This window comes from Thalassophryne amazonica, chromosome 17 (assembly GCF_902500255.1).
Source record: "Thalassophryne amazonica chromosome 17, fThaAma1.1, whole genome shotgun sequence".
NCBI lineage: Eukaryota > Metazoa > Chordata > Actinopteri > Batrachoidiformes > Batrachoididae > Thalassophryne > Thalassophryne amazonica.
The window spans coordinates 29,285,579-29,303,007 of NC_047119.1; the positions used below are offsets into that span (position 1 = coordinate 29,285,579).

At 44.7% G+C, this 17,429-nt stretch overlaps 1 protein-coding gene across 4 annotated transcripts in view; it reads left to right on the forward strand.

Moving 5' to 3' along the window:
* The window catches only part of unc5c (unc-5 netrin receptor C), a 299,504-nt gene that overhangs the window by 175,022 nt on the left and 107,053 nt on the right, over window positions 1-17,429 (forward strand). The window lies entirely within an intron of this gene.

Below are 17,429 nucleotides of genomic sequence, written 5' to 3' on the forward strand. Positions count from 1 at the left end.
CTACATATAATTGTCTGTGGTACCAAAACTGTGTTTGTCTGTATTCCGTTGTGCACTTCACAACATTAAATTGTTCCTGTTTGGCTTATCCATTGTCCGTTCATTTAACGCCCCCTGTTGTGGGTCCGTGTTCCTACACCTTCACAACAGGATTTCTCGGCCAGCGTCATGGATCCCGAGGGGCGTCAACCATCGCTTGAACAGCCAATGGAAGAGCGAGGTGCACAGGCGTCAGCAGGAGGCGTGTTAGGTGAGCTGCAGCAAATCTTAACCGCTTTCACTGCTCAGCTGGACTTAGTCACCAAGCAGAATGTGATCCTCAATCGGAGGATGGAGGCTTTCACCGCCAAGGTGGAAGCGCAGGCTCAGGGCGCTGCTGCAGCACTTCGTCCTGCTGACCGGAGGCCTGAAACAGACATTCCGCTGGTCGTTCAACGAACCCCCCCACTGTCCCCTGAAGCGTACATAAACCCTCCAGAGCCGTACGGAGGTTGTGTCGAGACGTGCGCGGACTTCTTAATGCAGTGCTCACTCGTCTTTTCACAGCGTCCCGTAATGTACGCGTCAGACGCTAGCCGGGTGGCTTACGTAATAAATCTGCTTCGAGGAGAGGCACGCGCCTGGGCTATGGTGCTCTGGGAGCAGAATTCACAGCTCCTAATGACGTATACTGGGTTTGTGAGGGAGTTCAAGCAGGTTTTTGATCACCCCCATAGAGGCGAATTTGCTTCGAACTTGCTGCTGTCAATCAGGCAGGGGTGTCGGAGCGCAGCGAAGTATGCAGTCGACTTCCGCATTGCGGCAGCGCGAGCCGGCTGCAGTGCTGTTGCGCTCAGCGCCGCGTTTGTAAACGGACTGTCTCTGGTCCTTAAGGAGCACCTGGTGGCGAAGGACGAGCCGTGGGATTTAGACGGGCTTATCGACGGGCTTATCGACCTGGTTATACGGTTGGACAACCGATTAACAGAACATCGACGGGAGCGAGACGAAGGGCGTGGTCAGGCACAAGCCGTCCCTCTTCCTCCCGGGTCCGAAAAGGAGCCGTCTTCCCCACGCTCCACAGCCAGGGCACTCCACGTGACGACAGCTGCCCCTGCTGACGTTGCTATGGAAACGAGCAGGGTCAAAAGGCGATCAGATCAGAGACAAAGGAGGCTGGTCCGTGGGGAGTGTTTTCTCTGCAGCTAAACCAAGCACACACAGAAAAAATGCCCCAAACGGTCAATACAGCAGCACTCGTCCTTAGAGACTGGGCTAAGGGTGGGTCACAATACCCACGCGGGGAGACCCCGAAAATCTGCACGCATCCCAGTCATGATCCTGAGTGGGGATCTAACCCTTCACGCCGCAGCACTGGTGGACACGGGGTCGGAGGGGAATCTGCTGGACAGCAGATGGGCAAGGGAAGTCGGGCTCCCTCTAGTGGCTCTACCTTCACCTTTGAAGGTACGGGCACTAGATGGCACCCTTCTTCCATTAATCACACACCAGACATAGCCAGTGACATTGGTGGTGTCTGGTAATCACAGGGAGGAGATTGTGTTTTATGTAACACCTTCTACCTCCCGTGTGATATTGGGTTATCCTTGGATGATAAAACACAATCCCCGGATTGATTGGCCGTCTGGGGTTGTGGCTCAGTGGAGCGAAACCTGCCACCAGGAATGTCTCGGATCCTCGGTTCCGCCTGGTGTGACAGCTAATGAGGAGGTTAAAGTTCCCCCCAATCTGACGGCGGTGCCAAGCGAGTACCATGATCTTGCTGACGTTTTCAGCAAAGATCTGGCGCTCACCCTTCCCCCGCACCGTCCGTACGATTGTGCCATTGATTTGATCCCGGGCGTTGAGTACCTGTCCAGCAGGCTGTACAACCTCTCACGTCCTGAGCGAGAATCAATGGAGACCTACATCCGGGGCTCATTAGCTGCCGGGCTGATCCGGAATTCCACCTCCCCGATGGGTGCTGGTTTCTTTTTTGTGGGCAAGAAAGACGGCGGACTCCGTCCATGCATTGATTACAGGGGGCTGAACGAAATCACGGTTTGCAACCGATACCCTCTGCCCCTGTTAGATTCAGTGTTCACGCCCCTGCATGGAGCCCAAATATTCACAAAACTGGATCTTAGGAATGCGTACCACCTGGTTCGGATCCGGAAGGGAGACGAATGGAAGACGGCATTTAACACCCCGTTAGGTCACTTTGAGTACCTGGTCATGCCGTTCGGCCTCACTAACGCCCCCGCGACGTTCCAAGCTTTGGTAAACGATGTCTTGCGGGACTTCCTGCATCGGTTTGTCTTCGTATATCTGGACGATATACTCATCTTTTCCCCGGATCCTGAGACTCATGTTACGCATGTACGTCAGGTCCTGCAGCAGTTGTTGGAGAACCGGCTGTTTGTGAAGGGCGAGAAGTGCGAGTTCCACCGTACTTCTTTGTCCTTCCTGGGGTTCATAATCTCCTCCAACTCCGTCGCCCCTGATCCGGCCAAGGTAGCGGCGGTGAGAGATTGGCCCCAACCAACAAACCGTAGGAAACTACAACAGTCCTTCGGTTTTGCTCATTTTTACCGGAGGTACATCAAGGGCTATAGTCAGGAGGTTAGTCCCGACAGCCCTGACCTCCACAAAAGTCCCCTTCACCTGGTCGGATCAGTGTGAAGCCGCGTTTAGGGAGTTGAAACGCCGGTTCTCGACTGTTCTGGTGCAGCCCGAGCCAAGTCGCCAGTTTATAGTCGAAGTGGATGCCTCTGACTCAGGGATAGGAGCCGTGCTGTCCCAGAACAGGGAGTCCGACAAGGTTCTCCACCCATGTGCGTATTTTTCCCGCAGGTTGACCCCGGCTGAAAGGAATTATGACGTCGGCAATCGGGAACTTCTTGCGGTGAAGGAGGCTCTGGAGGAGTGGAGACACCTGTTGGAGGGAGCTTCGGTACCGTTCACGGTTTTCACTGACCATCGGAACCTGGAGTACATCCGGACCGCCAAGCGTCTGAACCCCAGGCAAGCCCGCTGGTCACTGTTCTTCGGGCGTTTTGACTTTCGGATCACATACCGCCCCAGGACGAAGAACCAACGATCTGACGCCCTGTCCCGGGTACACGAAGAGGAGGTCAGGACTGAGCTGTCAGACCCAACCGAAACCATCATCCCCCAGTCCACTGTGGTGGCCACCCTCACCTGGGACGTGGAGAAGACCATCCGGGAGGCCCTGACACGGAACCTGGACCCGGGGACTGGCCCAAAGAACAGACTATACGTCCCACCAGAGGCAAGAGCTGCCGTCCTGGACTTCTGTCACGGTTCCAAGCTCTCCTGCCACCCAGGGGTGCGAAGAACCGTGGCAGTTGTCCGGCAGCGCTTCTGGTGGGCGTCTCTGGAAGCCGTCATCCGGGAGTACGTCCAGGCCTGCACCACCTGCGCCAGAGGCAAAGCGGACCATCAAAAGACCCAAGGCCTCCTCCAGCCTTTGCCCGTGCCTCATCGCCCCTGGTTTCACATCGGCCTGGACGTCGTTACGGGCCTTCCGCCGTCCCAGGGCAAGACCACCATCCTCACGATAGTGGACCAGTTCTCCAAGGCGGCCCACTTCGTGGCCCTCCCGAAGCTCCCGACGGCCCAGGAGACTGCAGACCTCCTGGTCCACCATGTCGTGCGTCTGCATGGGATTCCATCGGACATTGTCTCGGATCGTGGTCCTCAGTTCTCCTCCCAGGTTTGGAGGAGCTTCTGCAGGGAACTGGGGGCCACCGTAAGTCTCTCGTCTGGGTACCATCCCCAGACGAACGGGCAGGCCGAGCGGACAAATCAGGAACTGGAGCAGGACCTCCGCTGGGTGACCTCCGCACACCCGACGGCCTGGAGTGACCATCTGGCCTGGATCAAGTACGCTCATAATAGCCAGGTATCATCGGCTACCGGCCTCTCCCCATTTGAGGTATGTTTGGGGTACCAGCCCCCATTGTTCCCGCTAGTGGAGGGAGAGGTCGGGGTGCCCTCGGTCCAGGCCCATCTGAGGAGGTGCCGTCGGGTGTGGCGTACCGCCCGCTCTGCCCTGCTCAAGGCCCGGACGAGGGCTAATGCCCATGCAGACCGCCGGCGTGCCCTGGCCCCTACGTATCAGCCCGGGCAGGCGGTTTGGCTATCCACGAAGGACATTCCACTACAGGTAGAATCCCAAAAACTAAAGGACAGGTTCATTGGACCATTTTCCATACTTAAAGTCCTCAGTCCGGCAGCAGTGAAGCTGAAGCTACCAGCTTCACTGCGGATTCATCCAGTGTTCCATGGTTCACGAATCAAACCCTACCACACATCAACTCTCTGCACCCCCGGACCGGCGCTGCCTCCTGCCCGGATCATAGATGGAGAGCCTGTCTGGACCGTGCGCAGGCTCCTGGACATCCGTCGAAAGGGCCGGGGGTTTCAGTATCTGGTGGACTGGGATGGTTATGGACCCAAAGAGCGCTCCTGGGTGAAGAGGAGCTTCATCCTGTACCCAGGTCTCCTGGCCGACTTCTACACCCGTCACCCGGACAAGCCTGGTCGGGCGCCAGGAGGCGCCCGTTGAGGGGGGGGTCCTGTTGTGTGGGCCGCTGAAGAGGAGGTACTGCTGGCCCACCACCACCAGATGGCGCCCTGCTTGAAGTGCGGGCTTCAAGCACGAGAGGGCGTCGGAGCAACCGGGAGTGACAGCTATCACTCATCATCTGCACCAGCTGTCACTCATCCACAGTTCATCACCACCACCATAAAGGCCGGATTACAACTCCACCTCCCCACCGAGAAATCAGCCACTAGAGAGGTAATTTTCTCTGTTGAACTAAACCCTGACTTATAGTCTGAACTTAATTGCAGCTGTTTTCCTGTGGTGTTGCCACTTCACAACATTAAATTGTTACTGTTTGGCTTATCCATTGTCCGTTCATTTAACGCCCCCTGTTGTGGGTCCGTGTTCCTACACCTTCACAACAAAATGAGCACACTGAACATCTGTAAATGGAAGAAGTTTAGATCCGCCAGGACTCTTCCGCCTAAACTGACAGATCGGGGGAGAACGGCCTTAGTCAGTGAGGTGACCAAGAACCCGATGGTTGCTCTGTCAGAGCTCCAGCTTTCCTCTGTGGAGAGAGGAGAACCTTCCAGATGGACAACCATCTCTGCAGCAATCCACCCAGCAGGACTGTATGGTAGAGTGGCCAGATGGAAGCCACTCCTTAGTAAAAGGCACATGGCAGCCCACCTGGAATTTGCCAAAAGGCACCTGAAGGACTCTCGGAACATGAGAAACAAAATTCTCTGCTCTGATGAGACAGTGATTGAACTCTTTGGTGTGAATGCCAGGTGTCATGTTTGGAGGAAACCAGGCACCATCCCTACAGTGAAGCATGGTGGTGGCAGCATCATGCTGTGGGGATGTTTTTCAGCAGCAGGAACTGGGAGACTGAATGCAGCAATGTACAGAGACATCCTGGATGAAAACCTGCTCCAGAGTGCTCTTCACCTCAGATTAGGGTGGCTGTTTATCTTTCAGCATGACAGTGGTCCTAAACACACAGCCAAGATATCAAAGGAGTAGCTTCAAGACAACTCTGTGAATGTCCTTGGGTGGCCCAGCCAGAGTCTAGACCTGAATCTGATGGAACATCTCTGAGAGATCTGAAAATGGCTGTGCACCAACACTCCCCATCCAACCTGATGGAGCTTGAGAGGTGCTGCAAAGAGGAATGTGCAAAACTGCCCAAAAATAGGTGCGCCAAGCTTGTGGCATCATATTCAAGAAGACTTTAGGCTGTAATTGCTGCCAAAGGTGCATCAACAAAGTATTGAACAAAGAGTGTGAATACTTATGCACAAGTGATTTCTTAGTTTTTTTTATTTTTAATAAATTTGCAAAAATTAAAAAAAAAACTTTTTTCAAGTCATTATGGGGTGTTGTGAGTAGAATTTTGATTAGGGAAAATGTATTTACTCCATGCTGGAATAAGGCTGTAACATAACAAAATGTGGAAAAAGTGAAGCGCTCTGAACACTTTCTTTCGGAACCCGGGAGAGGCCAATTAAAGTGATATTTTTTTTCTGGCCATGATAATTTGTGTGTACGTTTTCCTTTAACTGAGCCAACGAATTAATAAAATGTGCTCTCAAATTAATAAAACGTGGGCATGTTTTAATGGCCGTGATAATTTGTGCACACATTTTCCTTTTATTGAGCCCTCGAATTAATAAAACGAGCACACGTTTTCCTTGAATTGAGGCCTTGAATTAATAAAACAAGTGCACGTTTTCCTTGAATTGAGGCCTTGAATTAATAAAACAAGCGCACGTTTTTCTTGAATTGAGCCCTCGAATTAATAAAAAGTGCGCATGTTTTCCTTTCGTTCAAAATGAACTCCATAATATGGCCTAAATTCTCATCCTCACGACGGGGAGACGCTTCACCCTCAGCATCCTTTTTAATGTGCTTAAACTCCAGATGATGCCATGCTGGACAGCTAGAGTTCTCTATATGTCCTTGTGCGCCCAAACCATGACGATATAACCTAACCAGATCCATTTCTAATGGGGAAATGTATTACACTGGCTCCTGGTTTGTTGGCTAATAGCCAACATTTATGTGTCAAGACAATATTGAGTAAATGAGTGCACGTTTTACAAATTGTGGCCACGATTAAGTAGATCATGCCCTTGTTTTACTCAAACGATGCTTAAAACATACGCACAATATAATTAAACGTGCACACAATATAATAAAACGAGCGTGTAATTTAATAAAATGAGTGCACAATATAATAAAATGTGTGCACAATATAATAAAATGAGCGCACAATATAATAAAATGTGCGCACATTCTCTCCACATGCAAAACATTTTGCGATGACACTTCCAGGGCTCCATACTTTCTGGATGCACTGTATAACGTCATAAATTCACACATCTCTCAACTGCATGAGGGTGCAACGGTTGTGATGGTAAAGTAATGTAGGGATGCAGAAACACTCAGAAACCTTGGAGCATTGTGTAAATACAGTGCATGGCAGAACAGTATTTATTACTCTTCCACATTATAAAAAAAGCTCCTTCGACTGCCATTAACCAATGAGGTGTCTGTAAACCTGCGGTTTGTTCCATGCTGCCAAACTGTGGCTGCTCAATGCTTATCGTTGATGGATTGTTTCCAGTGGTAATTAGGATGGGTTCATTCGTTTTATACAAAAATCACACAGTTGATTTATGATATTTAGTGTAATTGTCATTATCATTAGTTTAAAATCTCCCTGAAACTTTATTCATTGCAACCAGTAATGCAGTAAGGTTTGTACATGTCTTTTTGTTTTTCAAAATGTAATATAGAACAGAAATTTTCTGTTTTATAGATTTAGGATTAGACAAATTATAATGGAGGGGGCAAAGATTTTTACACAGTATGAGCAACAGCTGTGAATGTATTGGCAGTATTATTGATTGTGTGTTTTGTAAATCAATGCATCTGCTCCCTAACACGATTCCTCCAAAATTAGTTTCCAACAAGGCATGAAGGATGTTTCACAGTATTGTCATACAGGATGGGTGGATATAGCTGCTTTTTTGCTGTTGGTTATTTTTTCCTTGAAATACGTATTGCAAATTGAGATTACAGGCAGAGGTGCACACTGTGTCTAATTTGATTCCTAGTCCAGTAGGTAGTAAATCACCATCTAATGAATTGGATTTCAGGCACTATTAAGTTACTGATTCAGTGAGCACCGGGACACTGATAATACAGCATCCAGTACAATTCCAGAGCACGATCTGACGATGCACAGTAACAACAACGGTATAGCACCCAGTTTTGTGGAGTTTTAATGAAAAGCTTTTTATAATTAAAGTAACAAAAAATAGAAGTACTTGACTGTTTTCAACTTATGTTGGATTAACTGTGACTCACTGTTTCCAGGCAAGAGCATCTCTGTGGGTATCAATGTTTCTGATCAGATTTACTCATGATTACAGACAGGCTACACTCTGGTTTGATATTTAAAGCTACAGTGTGTAGGGTTTAGTGTCATCTAGTGGTGAGGTTGCATTATGCCATCGCTGGTCATGATTTTGTTTCCCTTCACGTTTTTGCTTCTTGTCAATGGGATTCGTGCTCCACTACGTTTTGTTGTGATAAGCTATATATATGGTCAGTGGTGGGCACAGCTAACCAAAAAGTTGGCTTCGATAACCATTAATCCGATAACTGAAAAGTTATCTTTTATGACGCTAAACTGATAAACTGCTAAAAAATGTATCTTTATTAGAGATAACCAATAACTGATAACTTTTAGTACTGATTTGGATGCGGCCACATCAGATTACACTGTCGGCTTCTGATAAACTAATTTCACTTTCACTTTTCGCTGCTGGGTAAATTCAAGGATCACAAACATATAAGAACGCATGAAAAATTAATGAATAAAAAAAAATAAAACCCCAAACACTGTCATCATCTTTCAAAAGCAGTAAAACATAGTATTAGAAGTCACAGATTATCTCCGTATTATATACACCGTCATTTCCAAATTAAAAAGATGCTGCTTTTTTCGCACACTTTTAACCCTGTGACTTAAACAACTGAAATACATCCATTAATGCATTGATTGGCAGAGTAAAATACACGTAGTAAATATAAATTCTTACCTTTAGTTTCAGTGGGATTCATTTGAATAAATAATCCTCACAGAGTCTTGGTGATTAAATTACAGCCACAAAGAAAAATAAAATAAAATAATGTTAAAATTAGTCCCGTTTTGTTTTTGTTTTAACGTCCAAAGTGAACCTGAACTACACTACCCACAATGCTCCCTGCGTCAACTGGCCAGTCACATTTTGCACTTAATGATGACATCATCAGCAAGCGATAGACAGCCAGTCTGCCTACAAACACACAACAGACGGACTAAAATGTTTGATTTTAGGGTCTACAAATGTTTTTGACTGTTAAACTTTGCTCACTTTACCAACAAAAAAATGTTATCAGACTGAAAGTTATCAGAACTAAATTTAGCGGAAGATAATTGGTCTGATGATGGTTTTGAAATTTATCTGAAAAGCTAATCTGCTAGCAAAAACATTAGCTTCGATAATTATCTGTTATCAGATTAGCTGAACTGTGCCCACCACTGCATATGATCCCGTTTCACAAAAATGAGGGTTTTCAGTTTTGTTAGCCTGTACAAACAGCTCGTAGACAGAGAAACAACCACAGATTCTCTTGCTTTTTCTTCAGTCTTACAGCTGCTCTGCAAAATGCAAAACATGGAGTAAGTATGTCCTTTTTGGGCTACTATATCAGCAAGGGCGCAATTTAGAAGTAGAAATGGGGGGGGAGAGAAAGTGCGAGGCTTTAGGCCCCCAAAAGCCAACAGTTTCTAGATAAGCTCAGATGCATTCTGAGCATCCAGAACAGTAATTTCAATGTTTTGATAAGACCATAAAGTGGACACCATTTGACTTATGCAATTTGAAACTGTAGATATAAGTACTTTATTCTGAGAATAGCCAGCATTGATTTGATTAAAATCCTTTTGTGAATAAGGTATCACCACAGGTGTAGAACTCAAAAAGAATGATAGGTTGAGTTTTCATTAAAAAAAACAACTGCAATGTGGTAAAATGTATTCATAAATATGAAAGAACAGGCTCTTAATAATTATTAACTAGTGCATACTGTACTTTTTTTCTCAAGATTTGTTTTTGCATAAGTTTGAAAAAACAAATCATAAGTTTAGGATAAATTACTTATCATGAATTTAATTTTTGAAGTGGCACTAATGACAACACTCATACTGAACATAATTTCGCTTGCATAGACTGATTTTGGAGATCAAGCAATAATTGCAGATGGACTTTCTGAGGTCCCAGATAGCTTTTCTGATTTCCTTTGCTAACTTTCAGAATTTAGTAAATTAGCATATGGTCCATTGATACTTATGTGTAGACACTAGTCCCTAGAGGCAACTATTTTTGCTTTCAAATCTGGGCAAATGCAGTCCCAGAAATTTCCGAATGTGACAAACAAGAAACAGGTGTTGTAAATAAGTCAAATACAAACTTGCAGAAACAAAGATACTATGCTGATGGTTTTCCACATAAGACTGACATGGTTTGCACATAAGACTGGCATAGCATGTTTCAAGTACACACATATATGTCAGAAGGTGGGGGGGACATACCATATTCTGTCCCCCCTGATTGAAAAGGTGGGGGGGACATGTCCCCTCTATCCCCCACCAAATTGCACCCATGTATATCAGTATGACGCTACAGCATGGTGGACATAGTGTAGTGTGGACTACACTATGTCCACACTATGACATAGTGTGGACATAGTGTAGTCATAGTGTGAACATGAAGAGCTTATTCTCATCTTAGGAAACCTCATCGATTTCATCCATTTCTGATCAGAGCCAGTCCTACATCCTACACACTGTGGCTTTAAAGAGCTGCTGCCTGGAAAAAACATACCTGGATTTCCACCAATTTTTAGTCAAACTGTTTTATCACCATTTCACCCATACAACGCCATCAACAAAAGGAACGTGTCCAGACAAAATATCAACATAAATGAGCAAATCTATGGTAACGGCCATATTTTATCTTATCATTAAATACTTGCTCTTATTGTAGTTCCATTGCCATAGAATTACCCAAATAAAAAGGTGACTTTTACAAAAAAAGAAAAGCGGTGGTGCCAACCTGCAGTAGTCTCGCAGACAGACTTGTTGCTGGCTCGCTCTCCTTGACTCCAGCAGTGTTGCGGCCAAATTAAATGTTCTGCTCTGTTAATTTTCTGGTTGACATCCCGGCACTTAAGCAGTTCATAAAATGTCCCCACACTGTTCCATCTGGCACCAATTTTTAATAAATCTTTAATCAAGTCTCGTTACTCTTTCCGTTTTTGGAAGCATGTTTATTGTTTAAAATTCTTACATACGCCACCTTTGCCAGCTCCTTATCCTTTTCCACTAACAACTTGTAACACTTTTAACCGGCTGTATGCTGCCAGATTATTATTTTACACCACCCTGAGGAAGAATAATACACACCCGGTATAATGGACGTCTGTGATGTCACCATTGGATGCTCCTCAGGTCTTATCAATTTGTCGTTCACATATAGTACAAAGATCTGTACCTGATAAATTTTGGTCAGAAAGTGCTGGATGGTTCTCGAACCCAGATGGATCCGGTTCTGTGTGAGCAAAAATCGATCCACTCATAATATTAGAAGTAGAAGGAAGTAGCATGACCATGAAACAAACCCAGGTCTATATATTGGTCATTCAGCTCCTGTCTCACTGAGCTTCCCATTCTTTAGGAGTAATTGGATATAATTTGTAGGAGTATGCATCTCTTATGAAACAATGTAGTGCAGATACATGAGCTACAATGTGATTCAGGAGTGATACTTTTTGTTATGGAATGATTTGATTCAGTACAGACGTAGTCCAATACAATTCTTTGTTTAAATTCAAATTAGCCAAAAGTGGCATTACTTACCTTCAATTGCATATTTCATTAACAATCAGGAACCTCTTTTTTACTACTGTGCTGCAGCACACTGGTGCTGCCTCTGTTCACCACTGGGAGCAGCACCACATACAGTAACAGAAAGCATGACATAGGAGAAGCTCAGAAGAAGAACCCAGTTGTTTAGCCTGTTAGATGCCTGTTGCATTTTGTAATTTTTCCTTTCTGAAACAGAGGGCTAACATTTTTCCAGTTGTACACCAAAGTCATGATTTCCCAGTTACACCCCCAGGAATGCCCGCTGAAGTCGTAATTCCAACTTGTACAAACCCCACAAGCTTGAGTTTTAATGTCTTTTTTAGCACTTCTGTCTTTTTTATGCGTCCACTTTAATAAACTATGCACAAAACATCGTTCTGCTGTCTGTGGACATGTTATTGCAATATTTTTATGCGTGTAATGCCACATAATATGTTGTTATTAACTCATGGTGCTAATATTGGCTAATCTTTTAGCTGTTGCTTACAATGATGGCTGTCTACACTGCGCTCCAAATCGAGCAGTAAATTAAAACACTAATGTAACGTCTGCACCATCTGTCCTCTTCCATAAGGTCTGTTTAGGGGACAGAATTTATTTATTTAAATATTTTTTGTAGCACTCTATACTCCACAGTCTTGTAAGACTTTGGTGAAAGAAGGCCACTCTGGCATAAATTGTACAATGACAAGTCAAAACTTTGTTTCCAGTAATAAACCTCAGAGTGCTGTGGTACACAGTGCCCAGTCAGTACAAACTGGCTGGACACTGAAAGTTTAAGTTTCAAAGTTTAGCGTGCATATACAATCACATCTATATGTCTGGTTGCTTTAATTCTGATGTGTGCCATTATTATATTCAACTAGTAATAATTGTGGATTAATTGCTGTATTTTTGTCTGAGGTAATCAGGTGTGAAGAATGAATTGCCCTTTTAGGGATCACTAAAGTTGTTTGAATCTTCAATCTTAAATCTTGAATCAAACACTGCACAGAGGCGTGCACATACAGCAGATCATCGTAAGAGGCCAAGAGACAATATACACTGAAGTTGGAGAGTTACTACTCTACCTCTGACTCTCGACGCATGTGGGAAGGACTGCAACACATCACAAACTTCGGGCAGAGGAGCAGTGCAGTCACATCCAGCCAAGCCACGCTGCCAGATGAGCGGAACAAGTTCTACGCTCGCTTTGAGGCCCAATATACTGATCAGCAGGGAAGGATGTTGGGCAAGAAGAACATACAGGACTCATCACTCATGATGATATCGGCAGATGTGCGCAGGGTTCTGAGCAAAACAAATCCACGGAAAGCAGCTGGCCCAGATACCATCCTTGGCCGCGCACTCTGTTTTCTCATCAGAGCTAGCTGACATGTTTGCTGATATTTTCAATCTGTCCCTTGCACAAACCTCTGTACGCACCTGTTTTAACTCCACCACCATAGTGCTTGTCCCCAAGAGAAGCCCTGTCACCTGCTTAAATGTCTGTCGTCCCATAGCATTCACTCCACTCATAATGAAATGCTTTAAAAGGATAGTCATGACCCACATTAAAAAGACCAGCCCAGACAGGGTAGACCCCCTACAGTTTGCATATCACCAGAACCATTCCACTGATGATGCGGTGAACACTGTGATCCATACAGCCCTCAAGCTCTTAGAGGGCAAGGACGCATATGTCAAAATGCTGTTCATCAACTACAGCTCAGCATTCAACACAGTCATCCCCCGCAAACTCACAGATACGCTCCTCACACTCGGACTGACACCCTCCCTTTGTAACTGTGTGCTGAATTTTCTAACAGGCAGACCCCAGTCAGTTAAAGTTCATAACTGCACATCTAGCATAAGAACTGTGAATATGGGGACTCCCCAGGGCTGTGTGCTGAGCCCTCTGCTCTGTACACTCTTCACGTATGACTGTGTAGCTTCCCAGCACAACACCAGCATTATTAAATTTGTGGATGATGCTACAGTCATCGGTCTGAATGACTGGAGGGGAAGAGACAGCAAACAGAAGCGGTGGCAAATCTGATAGCCTGGTGTCATGACAATAATGTTTACCTCAAAGCAGACAAGACCAAAGAAATGGTTATTGATCCAAGGAGGATTGGGGAGTTGCACACACCACTGTACATTGATGAGACAGAGGTGGAGAGGGTGAAAACCTTCAAATTCCTCAGCACTCACATTAGTGATGATCTCACCTGGACAGATCATCAAGAAGTCCCAGCAGAGATTTCTGAGAAGACTGAGAAAATTTGGTATGTCAGCCAAAATTCTCAGCAACTTCTACAGGTGCACGGTTGAGAGTTTCCTCACACAGCCAGTGTGTGTTTTCCTTGTACAGTCCAAGACAGGAAGGCTCTCCAGCGTGTGATTAAGACCTCACAGTACATCTCTGGGGCAGCCTTCCCCTCGCTGCAGGATATTTACCAAACCAGAATCCTGCATAGGACACACAATGTCATCAGGGACAGCACACACCCCCAACACTCACTCTTCACACTCCTGCCATCAGACAGACACTACATGAGTCTGAAGTCCAGGACTATTAGGCTGCGAAACAGCTTCTACCCACAGGCCATTAGGCTTCTCAATAACAATCTCACACACTGACCCCTCCACCACCTGAATGACTGTTATTTTAATGTCATTCTTCTCCTCATCATAATTACTATCATCCTCTAGCTCTGGTCACTATTTATGTACCCATGTACCCTACGACTCCTGCACAGCAGGAAGTAATGTGGAGAGGCACATTAGGTAAAAGTTCAAATGGGTACAGTTATCTGTGCCATTATCTATACCACCTAAATTGATATCCAGCCACGTTGATTTTGATTTTATATCACAGAGTCAATGTTCTTTTGAACAGTCTCACAACTTTTTTAAGAGTTTGAAGATATGGAAGTAGCCGCAAAACAAGCTTGACTGTTTTATAATGTTAAACTCAAGCCATTGACCAGTGCATAGCACATTTGGATCTGTGCATCAATGTGGTCATATCTTTGACTTTGAAATCAATTTCCAAATATTGGTGAATTTTTACACCCCTCATCATTTGGATTCCACAGTCAACTTTAACATTATTGAGGACCAGGAACATGAGCATGATATTGCCAGGAAAATGACTTATTTTTTCCTGAATGCACAACCTCATTTAGACAGAACAGCAATTTGGGTAAAAAGGATGCATTGAATGCCCTCCTGAGGGGAAAATAACCCTGCTGAATCAATGCAGCATGACAGGAAATTAATCCAGTTTCATGAATCCATGTCTTAAGATTCAGGTTGATCTTGAAGAAAACAGCATTGGCATCAGCATATGCTCATATAATCAAAGGATTTTAAACAAATACACTGAATGCACTATGAAATCCGTCTTTTTCGTGAATATTTTCCTTCTGGAAGCACTTAAAGGCACAATACTTATCACAAATACTGACAAATAACGCCCGTTCAATACGAAAAGGATGATGAGGTAAAAACAAAAATAGGGCATGATATTGCACAAAGTATCTGCATCTTCAACAAATGTAAAAGCATTTGCTGAAGATGCCCGCCTGGTGGTGTAATCTATTCTGGAGGGACAGCTATGTAGATGCATTTGTTTTGGGAATTATTTGTTTGTTTTGGATCAGGGCATCCCCAGATGAGCAGTAATCAGAGGAGTTAGCAAACAGGATTGTGTTAGCCATGACACAGAGAATCCTCCCACACAGGGCCCAGTCCCAAATGGCTCAGCGCGGCTGCATTAGACTCCAGGCCAGACTGATATAAACGGGTGTCATACAGCAAGATTTGCCTGATTGAATGTCCAGTTCATCCAGAAAGTATTCACTTTTTTATGTTACAGCCTTATTCCAAAATGGAGTAAATAATTTTTTCCCTCAAAATTCTACTCACAACATCCCATAATGACAACATGAAAATTCTGTTGTTGAAAGTTGTTGAAATTTTTGCAAATTTATTAAAAATATATATATATAAAAAAACTAAGGACTCACATGTACGTAAGTATTCACTGCCTTTCCTCAATACTTTGTTAATGCATCTTTGGCAGCAATTACAGCCTCAAGTCTTCTCAAATATGATGCCACAAGCATGGCGCACCTATCTCTGGGAAGTTTTGCCAAGATTAGAGTTGGCAAATTACAATACCATCTGAAGCTATAATGTCAAAAATCGCATGGAGTTTCCCAGGCTTATAAGTGACCCCACACAAGTTTGGATTATACTTGCCACACAGGTCGGCCGATCCTTGCAAAGTTCTGCGAACAAACACAGAGCAAATAGATTGACACATTCATGGTGCACAATAATATATGCCCGGGGTCATAAATGAACCCACTCGTTCGCTTGAGGGTTAAAAGTAGGTCACAGTCAAAACCTTGTCACTATGATAACTCATCAACACTTCCATGTATCACTCTCATATTTGATACATATGCTCGCTAACAAAATCTCGAGTTCACTCGGGAGTGTTCTGTGACCTCTGTAACCCTGGTGACCTTGTAAGAAGTCGTTACAATCAAAACCTTTTTGATTCAATAACTCCTAAACACTTCCAGGTATCACTTTCATATCAGATTCACATGATGTCAAGACGAAAATCCTCCATTAGTTCATAAATGTGACCTTTGTGACCTATTTAAAATCAGGTCACAGTGGAAACCTTGTCACCCTAGTAACTCATTAGTACCTCTATCCATAGCATGTGTGTCAAATTTGTGTGCTCTCTGGACCAAAATCTTGCACAGGTTAACACATGAGCACTCTTGTGACCTCTGTGAGCCTTATGACCTCAATAAAACATCACCACAATGTTCTGTAAAATCATCTATATTTGGTCAGTATCCATTAAGATAGTGCTATTTATTTACTTACTTACTTTTTAAGCATCTTTTCTTTTATTTTTTTGCAAATAGGACACCAGTGACATCATCACAATTACATTTTTCATCTTATATAAAATGTGCATATAATGTTGAAAAATGATAAAAAGAAGTTTTAATGTTGTGCTCATGCCATAAAAAAGTGGATATTCTGAACCTGCCTCTTCCTTTCTCCTCGAGTAAAGGTCTAATACTGCGTTTACAAATAACGACGACAAGTCACGAATGCCACGAAGTATACATTCTTGGCTGCTGATCACGAATGTGATGATTTGAGGCAGAGGCGTCAGGTGTCCCCAGGAACTGCTGCAACCTGTTACCACGCGTTACGATTAATGGCATGTGTTGATGGCGAATTATCAGGAACCATTGCGCACAGTCAAGAATAATGTTCCGTGCTGTTGTGCGTTGTTCCACACTATTGCGTGTAACAGTGCATTGTTATGTTCTGTCACATTGTAAATGAGGCGAATTGTCTCCACACACACACACACACACATGCACACACACACACACATATTCATCCATCAGTTGCTGAATAATTCAGATCGCTCCAGTTTGCTCCTCAAAATCCACAGAAGAAGAACTTTGTGATTGCATGCTTAGTTGGGCTCTGTGCCATGGAGTGGTGCAGAGAGGACGTGGCTCTCGTCTCACTCGTTTTCCCAAAGATCAGGCACAGCAGCAGCAGCAGGTGGGACACCTGCAGGAGTGCACTGATGAGCACTGGAACGAAACTTTTAGCCAACTTGGCATCACTGTCCTTCAGCATACTGCAGCAATGAAACTGAATGCGGTGCAGCAGGGTTTAATTATACGCACGTCAGAGAATAATGCTGTCACGCTCTATTAAGGATCATCACTAATCAAGACGGATCAACATGCTCAGTTGCAATCTCCACGACATGAGGCGAAATGAGAGTGGTGCGTGACATTGGTGGAAGATTTTTTGACAAAAACATTCTCCATGAAAATCATGCCCCAACATGCACTA